We start from the raw sequence: 13,248 nt of genomic DNA, 5'->3' as shown, positions 1-13,248 counted from the left end.
GAAGACGTCGTAAGACGCTTAATAATTGTAATTAAAAATTAATCCACTGAATGGTTTATTGGAATATTCCCATAGTCGTCATAACTAACCCAATGGGCAAGGTAGTAGGTAGCCATTAGGTTAGTTAAGACGACGACGTAGGTACGACGCTATCGTTTAATAATTTATTTTTTTAATATTATTTTAATGACATTCAAGAGATAATTAAGAAATATGATGGAGACGATGATTATGGATGAGGATTTTAAAAAGTCGACGGCGTACATTTTCATTTCATTACCGTGGACCATTTTCGCTTAGTTCCAATAAAATTAAAGGCTGGGATTAATAAAATGGTAATGAGCCACTCTTTGTCTCTCGTAGAAAAGCGTTAATTTGTGTAAATTATGGTAGCATTGTAGGTACTCTACTTTTTTCTCTACAATTACATAAATAAAGAAAGTTATGATTCTTTTTAGGATTTACACAGACATATTAAAAAAATGACACTGTAGGAATAGTGTTTTTATGTATAAAATATTATTTATATAATTAATATTTAATAACTTATTTTCGGGATATTATACAATTTCATTTTTCACTTTCAGGGTAAAGAGAGAACAGAACGCATTGTTTTTTTGAATAGAAGCTTTGGAGATTGGAGTATGTTAATAATTAATTCTAATGTTTGAAAGTGTTTTTATCTCGAGTAAAAGAAGTATATTTATTATAATATTTATAGTACGCGTATTTTTTATAATATTTACAGTTACAATGACGTATTTTATTGTGTAAAGTAGCGCTAATATGAATATCTACTTCTCATGTTCAGGATTATAGATAGCATTAATTTTATTGATTTCTAGTAGCGGTCTACAAATGGGCTAAAAGTTGATTTTTATATTAATTGAAGTTTTTCTTCTAATATATTAATGCAATTGTAAAAATAAAATATATTTTTTGTCCACCAAATATTATAATAAAAAATATATATAAATAAGTAACGTTTTTCTATTTAAGTATAATAAAATATATAACGACTAAACTTTAATAACGAATTATATAGCATATTAGAAAATTTTACGTCGAACGGGAAACAAAAGTAAGTAAATATTTGAGTTCCCAGTGCGCGGTATTCATTCCCACATTCAACTATACTATAATAAATAATTCATAGACCGCGTATGACAGGGCTAAGCCAAGGCTGAGTATAGTTAATCTATTACTATTAACCATTGCCCTACAAAAAGTAATATTTCAAATAGTAGTGTACGTAATAATAAAGAGAAATAGATGACGGCCCAAACAGCTTTAAACGTTAGGTTAAAGCCAAAAGATTTCAAAAATAAGTATACCATTTTGAACCCTATGATAAGTGCAACAGCTCAATTATAACTAATATTATTAAAACTTTTCACTACACTAAAATAAGTCTTATTGTCTGTTTGTTAAGTGATATTTTCGCTCGGTAAGCGGTTTGGTGGAATTATTAGAGATACCCAGAGAGCTTTCGAACTAGATTACACAAACGTTGCTATGTTTGATGTTAATAGCAAATGAAAAGATATTTCTATGTTTTTTTTTATTTTTCCCTTTTTTTATTAATATTGTTTTTTATTATTTGTAACAATGGTGTAACATTTTTTTTAATAAAATTCGTTTATGATGCGATATATCAAAAAAATTGGTCTTGCTTTGCAGGCAGAGGGAACCTTGTGTTTCTTGTGTTGTGTTAAGACACTCTGTCACCGCCAAACTCAGGACCCATTGCGTATTGAGTGGCGAAACTCAACACCGCGCTTTGAAACGACACCAGAGGGAAGAAAGGAAATTAGTAGTTTTTAAAGTATAGGTACAATTTCACAGTAAATACTGTTTAAAAAGATGATAGGTACGCGAGTTTGATTGTGTTATGATTGGGATATCAGTTCAGTGAGCTGGAATGGAATGTTATTGGGCTGGCGAACAGCCGATACGATATTACCAATTTATTCAATAACGCTTTTAATGTTTATTTTTTAAAGTTACTTTTTTATTAATTTCACTTTCATGTTACATCTTCAAACAATAGATTGTCTAGACAAAAATATGAAATGATTGATACCTACGAATAATTTAGTTATATAAAATAATATAGATAAATTTATGAGACCAGTCGTGGTTCAGAGTTACACGCGTGTGACTGTTAAGAGACAACAGAGTTCGGTGGAAAATGGAGATCGTAATGTCTTCTTAATACTAAACTCCCTCCGTCTTCCCCTTCTACATGCGAGATACAGCGTTATACGGAAATAAAAGAAAAAACAGCTAATAAATAGCATGTTAATACAAAAATCGCTTTGCCTAAAACATTTCCTCATGAATTTAACAGATTTAATTTAAAAATGACTGCGTTCAAGCCCCCCAGCAATGCCGCCCGCGGCGACCGTCCGCCCGTAAGCTCGTAAGCCCGCGCGTACGTCCCGATCCACTAAACGTCAACCATTTGATACGTCGCCGGCGCAGGGACCAGCTCTACTCCCGCTGCAGCCATTACCGACAAACCTCGAATAAACACTGTCACCCGTTCTCTGGGAAAAACAATATTTTTCCTCTATATTTGTTCTCTGATTGCGTGCGTGTTTACACAATGGCCGTGTCAATAGCGTTTGCAAACTAGTGTCGAAGTTAAATTTTATTAGCAATGTGATTTGTGTTTGCAAATGCCGGGATAACTATTTGAAAGTTTTTAAGGGAGTCAATTAGGAAGTGATCAATTAGTTAAAGTTAGTAGTAGTATTATGTTTAATACTATAAATATTCTAACTTTAACTAACGTTTAACGTTTACTGATATTTCTTTCAATTCTGTCGTAACCGCAGAAAAATTGAAGTAGATAAAAATTTGGACAAATCATAATATTCTTATCATAATCTATATATATAAAATCGAAAGGTCACTCACTCATCACGAAATCTCAGAAACTACACGTGCTAGGAATCTCAAATTTTGCATAGGAGTTACTTATAGGACATAGGTGCTCGCTAAGACGGGAATTTGCAATATTCGACTCCTAAGGGGATGAAATAGGGGTTGAAATTTAGACTCTTAAAAATATTTCATTGAACACGTGTTTCATGGTTTATTAGGATTCACCCCTAAAGGTGCAAATAAGCGGGCGAAGCTGCGAGTGTCCGCTAGTGTTCCTATATATGTACATATATAGGAATATGAACAATATGTAGGAACTGCTATGATATCATATATTTAACGTCAAATACATATTTCTGACGTTTGTAACTATTTCAACAAATATTCAATATTAAAACAGGTATTGTATTTTCATTCGACTGCACAATATTTACTAGTAATTGAAGCAATCCGTTATCTTGCTTCGGCAAACATGCAGGTAATTTCGTCGGGCCACATTTATACACACACAAGATAAGGCAAACAATTAGAATTTATCACCAAATGTTCTATTCCCACTGACGTCACGTGTGTTTACAGAACGAGTATTTACCGACTGCGATTCTCGTGTCATATTGAGGTATCGATTTTAAAGTTACAATTATATTTAGAATCAATATAATATATCTTAGATATATTTTATGATATATGTACTTCTTTATATAATTTACGTCTTACGAGGAAAATCTAAAATGCTCTATTTTGTTAACTTTGTACTAGAATAAGTTCTTGTAGCACACATGGAATCGATGGGGGCTTTTGGTGTTTTGCTTATCAATTATGTAGGTAATCAAAATATCTACAAAAAGTTAGCTCGTTCGGTTTCTTGATAATTTACTAAATTATAAATCTAGAATTATTATAAAAAATAATATTTACAAAAAATGTTTTGTTTCGATAATTTACTTGCTACCATTTCTTTAGCTTTTCACCTTAGTCCTTATATAGCAGGGTAAGCAACGAGAAGATTCTGCTAAGACACTCTGCTATCCGTTTCCCGCCCTAATTGATTTTGACACATTGACGCCAGAAACATTGCGTGCTGACTGATAGAACCTAACGGCGAACTTTACTCTGGTGAAGTGATTAGTCCTCAACTGGTCCGCTCGAAGCGGCATACATTAAGAACTGAACTGAACTGAACCTTACTTTTACAAAGCGGAGAAATAAAAAAAAATCAATTAACTGTATAATATCACAAAACAAAGAAAAATCTTAAATTAAAATTTTATAAATTGTCTTATCAGGCTGGGAACGTTATCGGCCATCAGCAGTCAGCAGTCAGCAGTTTAAAAAGCTGCGCATGAGTCGACGCGGGCAGTCAAAAGCAATTGAGTTTTGAGTTAGATCAGAGGGGCAAGTGCCAATATAGATGTTATCTAGTCGCGCGTTCTCACGGCCGGCGCGTGCGCACCTCCTACCTGTAAAGATTATTGTTTTGTAAACAGAGGTGGTATTTTTCATTTATTATCCTCGTTCCATGTTTTACGCATTTATTGATATATTATATTCGTATAGTTCAAATAAATAAACTATAAACAAATGGTCTACAACGAAGTCTATTTTAAAAGCTTTTTGAATGATGATCTTCTTTATTTTTGGCAGCTCGCGATTTCACTCGCTTGACATATATAATTATTAATTTACTAATGTGAATTATTCTATTTATCTTTGTTGTAGTACATTATAATTTTAAATACAGTATCACCAATGAAAAAAGTTTTACCAAATCAATGAAAACAATTATTTTACAGAAATTTAATCGAGTCAAGTTTAGTTGTCGAGTTAGTTACGTTTTAATTTTTTTTAATATACGTATAAATTACATGAATGCGCCAAAAAGGCATTTCTATACTTTAATTTAACTTACTCTATGACTATCACACCCCATGTGTATAATCTAAATCTGTTACAATGAGTCTTTGTATGGGAAATTGGCCCACAAGAGATATGTCCATTATTTGCAATAATATTCAATACAAAATCACTATTTGTTAACATTGATGTGAAAGTAGTTCTGACGGTTAAATTCTTATTAATAAATATTACTATTTATTTGATTAATTTGAGGTCAGAAGTGGTTGTGGATTCGATCCCCATTCGAGGAAATGAATTATTTATGTATTTAAATTTTATATTTTCATTTCTTTTATGGTGGTTCTATGGTGTCGAGGCAAAGCGCGGCGTTGAGATCCGCTACTCAACATAGAGGCCTCCAGAATTCGGCGGAAAATGGAGAACGGAGTATCTTAACACTAGGTTCCTATGCTACTACCCTGCTGTGTGAGGAATACAGAGAGAAGCATGATTTTTTAGGGTTTCGTACCTCAAAAGTAAACTCGTAAACCCTTACAGGATCACATTGTTGTCCGTCCGTATATCAAAACCCTTTTTCTCAGGAGCGCGTGGAGGTATTGAGCTGAAATTTATACCACATAATCAGGTCTCTTGGAGCTGTGAAAAAATAACTAAAACAAACTTCTAAGCCAATGCAATCATAAGATTTATATATATACAGTAGTTTATATTGCATATTTCTGTAAATTTTCGAAACTCGCAAGGGAATCAAAACCTACAGGGTACCTAGTTCCCGTGTGCTCAGAATCATGAAATTTGATACCAAGTAACGTCTGCTAGCACAAATAAAGAAAAATTACGGAAAGTAAAAATTTATAGAAACAAAAATATATTATGAACTAATAGTAATTATAGTTCATTACATACATAATCCGTCCATACGCCCGCTAACTATGAAACGTTTGTCAGCTTCGAATTGTTCCCGTTGACATACAATCCTGAATTTGGTAATCTACTTTTGATATTGTATTTTCAGGTACATACCGAGGGAATCCGACTCGTATTTGATAGGTTTTTTTATTAGATCGATATATTTTTTTAAATGTATTAAAATATAAATTAAGTATAAAGTAATATTTTTAACAGAAAGTCTTAAATACCAAAAATAAATATATAAAACATAAAAGAAAAAATTTCACATTGTATCTCGCCTATAGCTCGGTATGCAAAGAAAACCTAGTGTTAAAACTCTCCGTTCCCCACAGCCCAATTTTCGAGTCACTGCGTGTCGAGTGGCAAAATTCAATGGTTTCTTTGTCTTGCTACCAAAGGGAGAAAATAAGAATAATTCATTCCACCGAATGCTAATCGAACCCACACTCATCGCATTTAAATCAGATGCTCTACCGCTGCGTCACAATAGTATCTAATTGAATATAAAGTCTTATTAAATAAAAACTTGATGACATAAGTGTTTTTATCCCGCATTGTAGTAGTGTAATTAGTTCATACTCATAAATGAGAGCCAGACTTGTCGGGGAAGCTTGCACTGGTGCTAGATTTTAATTACAATTTATTATGAACCGAGCCACTTCGTGCGAAATTGAAAGTTTAGAAACATAAGGTCAAAGTTTATTTATTTATTTGACACTAGTGATTTCCCACAACTTCATGCGTTTGCGTTGACGTCATGGCCCTTGCCAAATACACAATCATCACAATTTTAGTAAAACGCTATCCAACAGTAGCACGACGGCTTAAATTTTCAATGATTTTAATTTGTCAGTTAAAATTGGCCACTATATGCTTTCAATTTTTCCTAATGCCGCATATTTTTTATTTTTTCCATTTTAGCTGGGCGATCATGGTAATTCAACAGATGTAAAATATAATTTAGCATTAGGATAGGAGTAAATGGTAGAAACTCAAAAAAACATAAACAATAAATAATCCTATATCTTATAAAACAAAGTCGCTTTTCGTGTCTGTCTGTTGTTTCTAACTCTTCTTCTTCTAAACCACCCAACGGATTTTGATGCGGTCTTCACCATTAAGTCGGGTGTTTTTCGTAGAAGGTTTATATATAGTTTATTATTTGTACATTCTTATGTAAATTAACATAAATACGATAAATGTGTATAAAGTCCTACCCGTTGAGACACTTTCGCGCATGCGCTGCTCTAATGGTAAGTACTAAATGAAAAAAATGTACTAAAAATGTACCTCTTAATAAGATCTACAAAAAAGTCCGCGAGAGCATATTCGTATCTTTTAAGAATAACGTGTAGTGATCATATTTCTGTCTAAAAATAATAATTTCAATATATTTTTTATTGTGAGGGATATTTTTCTATAATGGTATTAATCCTTATCCTTTAAAATACTTTATACATTTTCTACGTTAAACGAAGATAAAATTTGCTTTTTACAATATTTCGAAATTGCGAATAGTTTTACAGAAAAACGCATTTAACTGTTGACACATCCCGCCGTTGACACATCAGCTGTATGTTACTCAAGTTTCACTTATCCCTTACTCTCAGCATATAAATAAGTACATTAGTTACGTTGGCCATTTAATGTAGACCAAAACTGTCTTTTACTGTTTTTCATTTTAATAAGTACTTTAGAAGTTGTTACAATATCAAAAAAATCCTTGCTGCGAAACGGCTCGCCACTCGCCATGCGTCCGCCGCGCCCGCCTACCTTACACGCATCGGTGGTTCAGTGGTAGAATGCTCGCCTGCCACGCGGGCGGCCCGGGTTCGATTCCCGGCCCATGCATTCCATTTAATTTTCCTCACAGGCAGCCACGTGGTGCTTACTTTTCATCAGGGACAGAATACCCCCTTCAGCATTAACCACAAGCTCGAAAAAAAAACCCGGCTGCCTCTATAGCAACGAAGATTTAGTTAGATGCGTTTGCACGTATTGAATAATTGGAGTTGAATGTATTATTTAAGCGCGATATATTTGGTTTCACATTTTTTGTAGTAGTTAGTAGTAGGTAGGTTTTTGTTTATAATTTCTTCCGTTTAAAAATAGTCATTTAACTATCTAAAAATAGTCATTTAAATATATTTTAATAAGTACTTGAAAAGATTAGTAGCAGATTTAAAATTACGGTACCTACTAAAAAATCCTTGCTGTGTAAAACAATTGGAAAATCACTAATGAAACTACAAAAATGCGGGTTGCATTAGGGTTTAATTAATTTTCACATTATCTTAAGTGCTTTGCAAACATACATTACATGAATAATCCAGTAGTTAAAGCGGGCGAAGCCGCAAGAGGGTCGCTAGTTTAATATATATCTACTAATCATAATGTACAGTAAGTATAAATAATGTTAGTAAAATGTAACTTTTGAAAAATTATTTATACATAATATTCATAGATGTCATTCTTCTTTAATCAATTTAGAGATTAAGTAGTAGATTATATAGTTAGAATTAATATCTGATATTAAACACATCACATACACAAGATGCCATCGTAATAGAATTAAAAAAATGCAGACACGCTCGGCATTCCAATGAAATTGAATCTACATTACTTGCTACTATGAAAGCTTAATAGGATAATATACTGCATGTATGTACAAGCATATATGTTTATGCATTTTTGTATAATATCTGGAAAATGAAGACGGATCTTAATATTGGTTGTTCTTGGTTTTCCTTATTAAATACAAGTTTACATATAAACTAGTAGAACTGAAGTTGAAGAAAAGGAAACAGATTTATCCATATTAAATAGTAGACTCGACAGCTATATAACAAGAAAACTTTCTAATCTTGAATTTGTAGATAATCCTGAATTTTTGAATCAAATAAATAAATAATATATAGAGATTGTGTCTTGTGTCTTAAGTTATTATAGTATACTGTTATTCATTTATCCGCTCGCGGCTTCGCCTGCTTGTGCATGGCTATTTTATTATTTATTTATCATTACAAAGACAATCATAATAATAATAAATTGATAGCTAAAGTTTCAACACACAAAAAACTTTTTTGTAGCAACATATCGCATTCAATTCTTTTTATTAACAGAAAAAATTTATTTATAAACCAATTGAAATAAAACAAATACTATATATTAAGAAAATTTTACCAAAATACAAAAGAAAAACATTAACATTGAAAAAAACATTGCTTTGGATTTTATTACTTTAATAAATATTTTAGTTACAGTTTTTTTGCATTTCAGTTATGACAAGCTGATGAATAACAGAATATACGTTTAGGGATTTTCTCTTTAAATGTACCTAATATCTACCATAAAAAGAACAAACGTTCAGCAATTTTTCCTTCCACAAACAGAGTTTGTACACAAGAGTCACTTCAAAATGCAATTTCAAAATTATGAAAGGCATGGCTATGTACATGTGCCTATATGTTTTATATTTTCATAAACTCGTATGAGCACTAAGTATTTATCTCACAGGCTTATAAAATGTAAATTGGCAAATGTTTACATAGCAAAATTAATATTAAAGTAGTCTCGTAAGTACCTATAATGCTGGCAGAAATGGCTGAATGGTAAACTGCTTCAATTATTATTTTTTTCATCAAATTGAAAATGAAATCATTTTATATTATGTAAGTTAAGTTGTAATTATGTTTAAAGAATTTTCAACGGTCACATAAAATTTTACTATATTAATAAAAAATCGCAGTAAGCAAACCTTAGAATTGGCTCGGCTTTACGTAGACATTCCATTATTTTTTATAGAGAAGCAAACGGCTCCATCGAGACTTGGCTACTTTGTTAAAGGATATTTTTTGTGGGATATAAATTAAACTTTGAAGTTGATTAGTTTATAACTTCTAAACTATCCTTTGATTTTGGATCGAGATTTAGCCTTAGCCTGTTGTTTCTCGCTGTATCCCGCACTCAGCAGTGTAGGCAGAGGGTAGTGTTAAAACATTCCTTCCCCACTTTCTGCCGCATTCTGAAGGCATTGCGTGTTGAGTGGCAGAACTAAACGCCGCGCTTTGCCTCGACCCCAGAGTGAAGAAATGGAAATAAAAGCGTAAATAAATATTTCACTTCCCCGAGTGGGGATCGAACTCAGAAACGTCACGTTACAGTCACACCCTTGTGCCGCTGTGACACGACGGCCTGTGACAAAAAGTAACCGGCGGTAAGTACTGTTCACAAATTAATTATATTCTAATACAAACTAAAAAAATATCACAAGGGCCTGATCTATTTTTATGACTTACTAATATGTTATATTTTACTATATAAAAACATATATTTTAAAACATCGAGAACTCACAATGCCACAACCGTGTCAGACTTTATTATAGACATCATGAACGTCATCTCAAGAGATGCTGCACCTATATTATAAAACGGAATTTCAATATGAACTTTATTACATTTTAGTGCGTCATATCACTGACAAATATCAACATTTGATATGTACTTGGAAATGTAAATAGTTCTTTAGATTAAATTTCTAAATTTATATTTGCTTTGCTGTTAACTTGACCGGCGTGAGCGATTTTTGGGAACGGTCAGAAGCTCCCTGTAGTTATTCGTGAGGACTCCAACAGGGTGCCATTGTATTAATCGTATTTAATCAGTAATTGAGATAAAAACGTAGTAGTTTTAAACGTCATGTCACGTATTACTTTGTCTCACGTAACTTGTTGATTTTATAAATATTTGTTGATTATAATTTATATGGTAGGCAAGATTCCTTGAATCGAGGAAATAAAATATTTTAAATTTTATTTCTTCGCTCTGGTAATGTGTCCAAAGTCGACAACGGAAGTATCTTTTGTTTTGAAATCACAGACAGCTACTTTAATTTTATTTATATTTAAGTATAGATCGATTTCTATGTATTTTGTGTACATTTAGGCACTATTTTTCGTCTTAAAGTTACGTCTGACAAGATTAATTTTATAAACATGTATTACTCAACTACTTTCAATTTCCCGAAAAAAAAATGTTGTTCGTGTTGCTCTAATAACTTACTATATATATAACTTTTGTTCCTCAATATTTAGTGCCATTTTAAAATATATATTTTAAGTAACAGGAATAACTATTATTAAAAAATTTAGCATTAAAAAAGTAACAGATTTTATTTCACATAAGAAAAATAGGCTTTTGGATAACTATATTAACAATTAAACAAAATTTAGATAGGGTATTAGTAATTTTAAGTTAACGTGGAATATTTCTTTATTAATGTATAGCAGTGAAAGTAACATATTTACTTTGCTGTCGAAAATGTCTGGTCTGGTCATATTGGATCACACTGCGAGAGCGCAGGGGAAAATTTACAAAGAGCTTCAAGGTTCAAGGCTTTGCCTAAAGGAATTCATACCTCTATAAAATAATTTATATAATTATGTGAAATAAATGCATTAGGACGTATGTGATAATACGTTAAACGTTAATTAAATTTCTTTTGTGTATTGTAGTAAAGAAAATAACAAGGTGCTTTCCTGATACTTGTTTATTTAAATATCAATTTATATACAAAACATTTGAATGACATAAAATAATGAATTAATAAATGTACCCAATATTAATTATATAAAATCAGAAATAGTTTAACGATTGCTGACTAAAACGTTACAAATATGGATTTTCGTCGCTGAATTATGTTTTACATGTATAAATAATACTTAGAATAAAATGATATAATAATAATAAGTCTTTTCTAATCCAGAAAAGAAAATTCTACTTTATGTCATAATAAGAAGAAAATTAAATGATCGTAAAATAATTTTCCTACCTCAAATAGGTATTATTGAATTTTATTCTCACGGAGGTAATAATCGATTGTGAGTCACGTTTTAGTCACGACGATGTCTCCATTGAAGCCATTTTTAACCGACTTCTCCGAAAAGGAGGTTATCAATTCGACTGTATTTTTTTTACATTGAAATGAAATTACAACCATATGAGATTAATTGATATGTAAAGCGAGGAGAGGATCTTTTTCCTCTATTTCCAATACGCCCACAATTTACGTATCGTACATCGTCAATGAAAGTTATACACAGTATAATATGCTTCTTTTTAAATAACTACATTTTAGTGGTAGGGAGGTAGCTCTGACCACAGGTATTTTTTTTAGGTTAAATTAAATCGATTTACATAATGTAATAAAGCCTTTCTCTATAAATTGATTATCCTATTAAAAAAAATCGGTCAAGCGCGAGTCATATTCGCCCACTGAGGGCTCCAAACTAATTTCAGGATTGTAGGTTAATGGGAAGTAATAAAAACATTTGTTTTTAAATTTTGACGATGTTATGTTTGCGTGCGTATGCAATTATTTTGTATGAAAAGAACTACAACTATAAGTTTTGTAATATAGCTTTAATCTGTAATATAAATATAAATTTCCTATAAATTTTCCTTTTTCAGATTTTACCGAAATTGTATTGTAAGTTCTCACTTCGTGCCAAGTATTGTAACTGTTCCTTCACGTACGTACGTTCACAAAATGCAGTAAAAACTAATCTTTCTCGATCATAAGTATCTTTTGATTGCGTACCTATGCAGAAATCTGATTTCTTCTGTGCAATTACATATATTTCCCCTTAGTTCATTTTTGATTTTTGCTTCACGAGACAGAGGGAACCTAGTGTTAAGACACTCCATCCCCCAATTTCTGCGGATTTTGTTGACCGCACTTTGTTGTGCTACGTAATCAAGGAAAGAGAGAGAGAGAAAATATTAAAAACTTCATTCCCCCCAGATGGAATCGAAAACACAACCATCATCATTAAGCAATAAAAAAAAATAATATACGTATGTTCACATTTTTTTCCAAGTGATATAGAAATTGTGAGATTATTATTTGTTTATTTACAATTTAGATTTTATCCAAACGTCGATTTGCTATTTAACTTGGCTCAGACGAGGTTTCTATTATAGCTGCAGTTGCTCTATCCCTTTGCATATTTCTTGTGTTATGAAATAAAAAAAAACCTAATGCTGAAAAATCTAGAGACCAGCTTAAATAACTAATTTAAACTAAAAGTACTGAATGAACAGAATTTTTAATATTCTTGTATTCAACATTCTCAATACATGCAGTGCAAAGAAGAGATGAACGTTTATTCGTATCTACATCAATGAGGCAATAAGCCAGCGTCTGTTTGAACATCGCTATAGGGTGGAGATACACTGCGGGGCGTACAGTCACCCTATAATGGTCTAATAATAAAACGCCTCAGCCTCGTGTCGGATTTATAGGAAAAGTGTATTATTTCGACATGCCGTGAAGGCACAGTGGCAGAGATATTCAATCAATAAGATATATGTACCTACATACTGCTTGCTATTAGTTGGGGTTCGATTATAAACGAAAAATGTAGGTTTATGTTTGTATTTGAATTTCTTCGTTAAACTAGGAAATGGATTCGTATTCTGATTTATGTAAATTATTTAAATGTGAAAAAGATCTAGTCTTCTTTATTGCATTTCCAAAAATATATGTCTACTTAATAGTATCTGATTTCATTAAAATGTGAAAATATCGCG

The sequence above is a fragment of the Heliconius melpomene genome, chromosome 21 (genome assembly GCF_056956725.1).
Source record: "Heliconius melpomene rosina isolate 202511_hmr_F chromosome 21, ASM5695672v1, whole genome shotgun sequence".
Lineage (NCBI taxonomy): Eukaryota > Metazoa > Arthropoda > Insecta > Lepidoptera > Nymphalidae > Heliconius > Heliconius melpomene.
The sequence above is the reverse complement of the archived record's forward strand: the minus strand, read 5'-3'. Positions refer to the sequence as shown.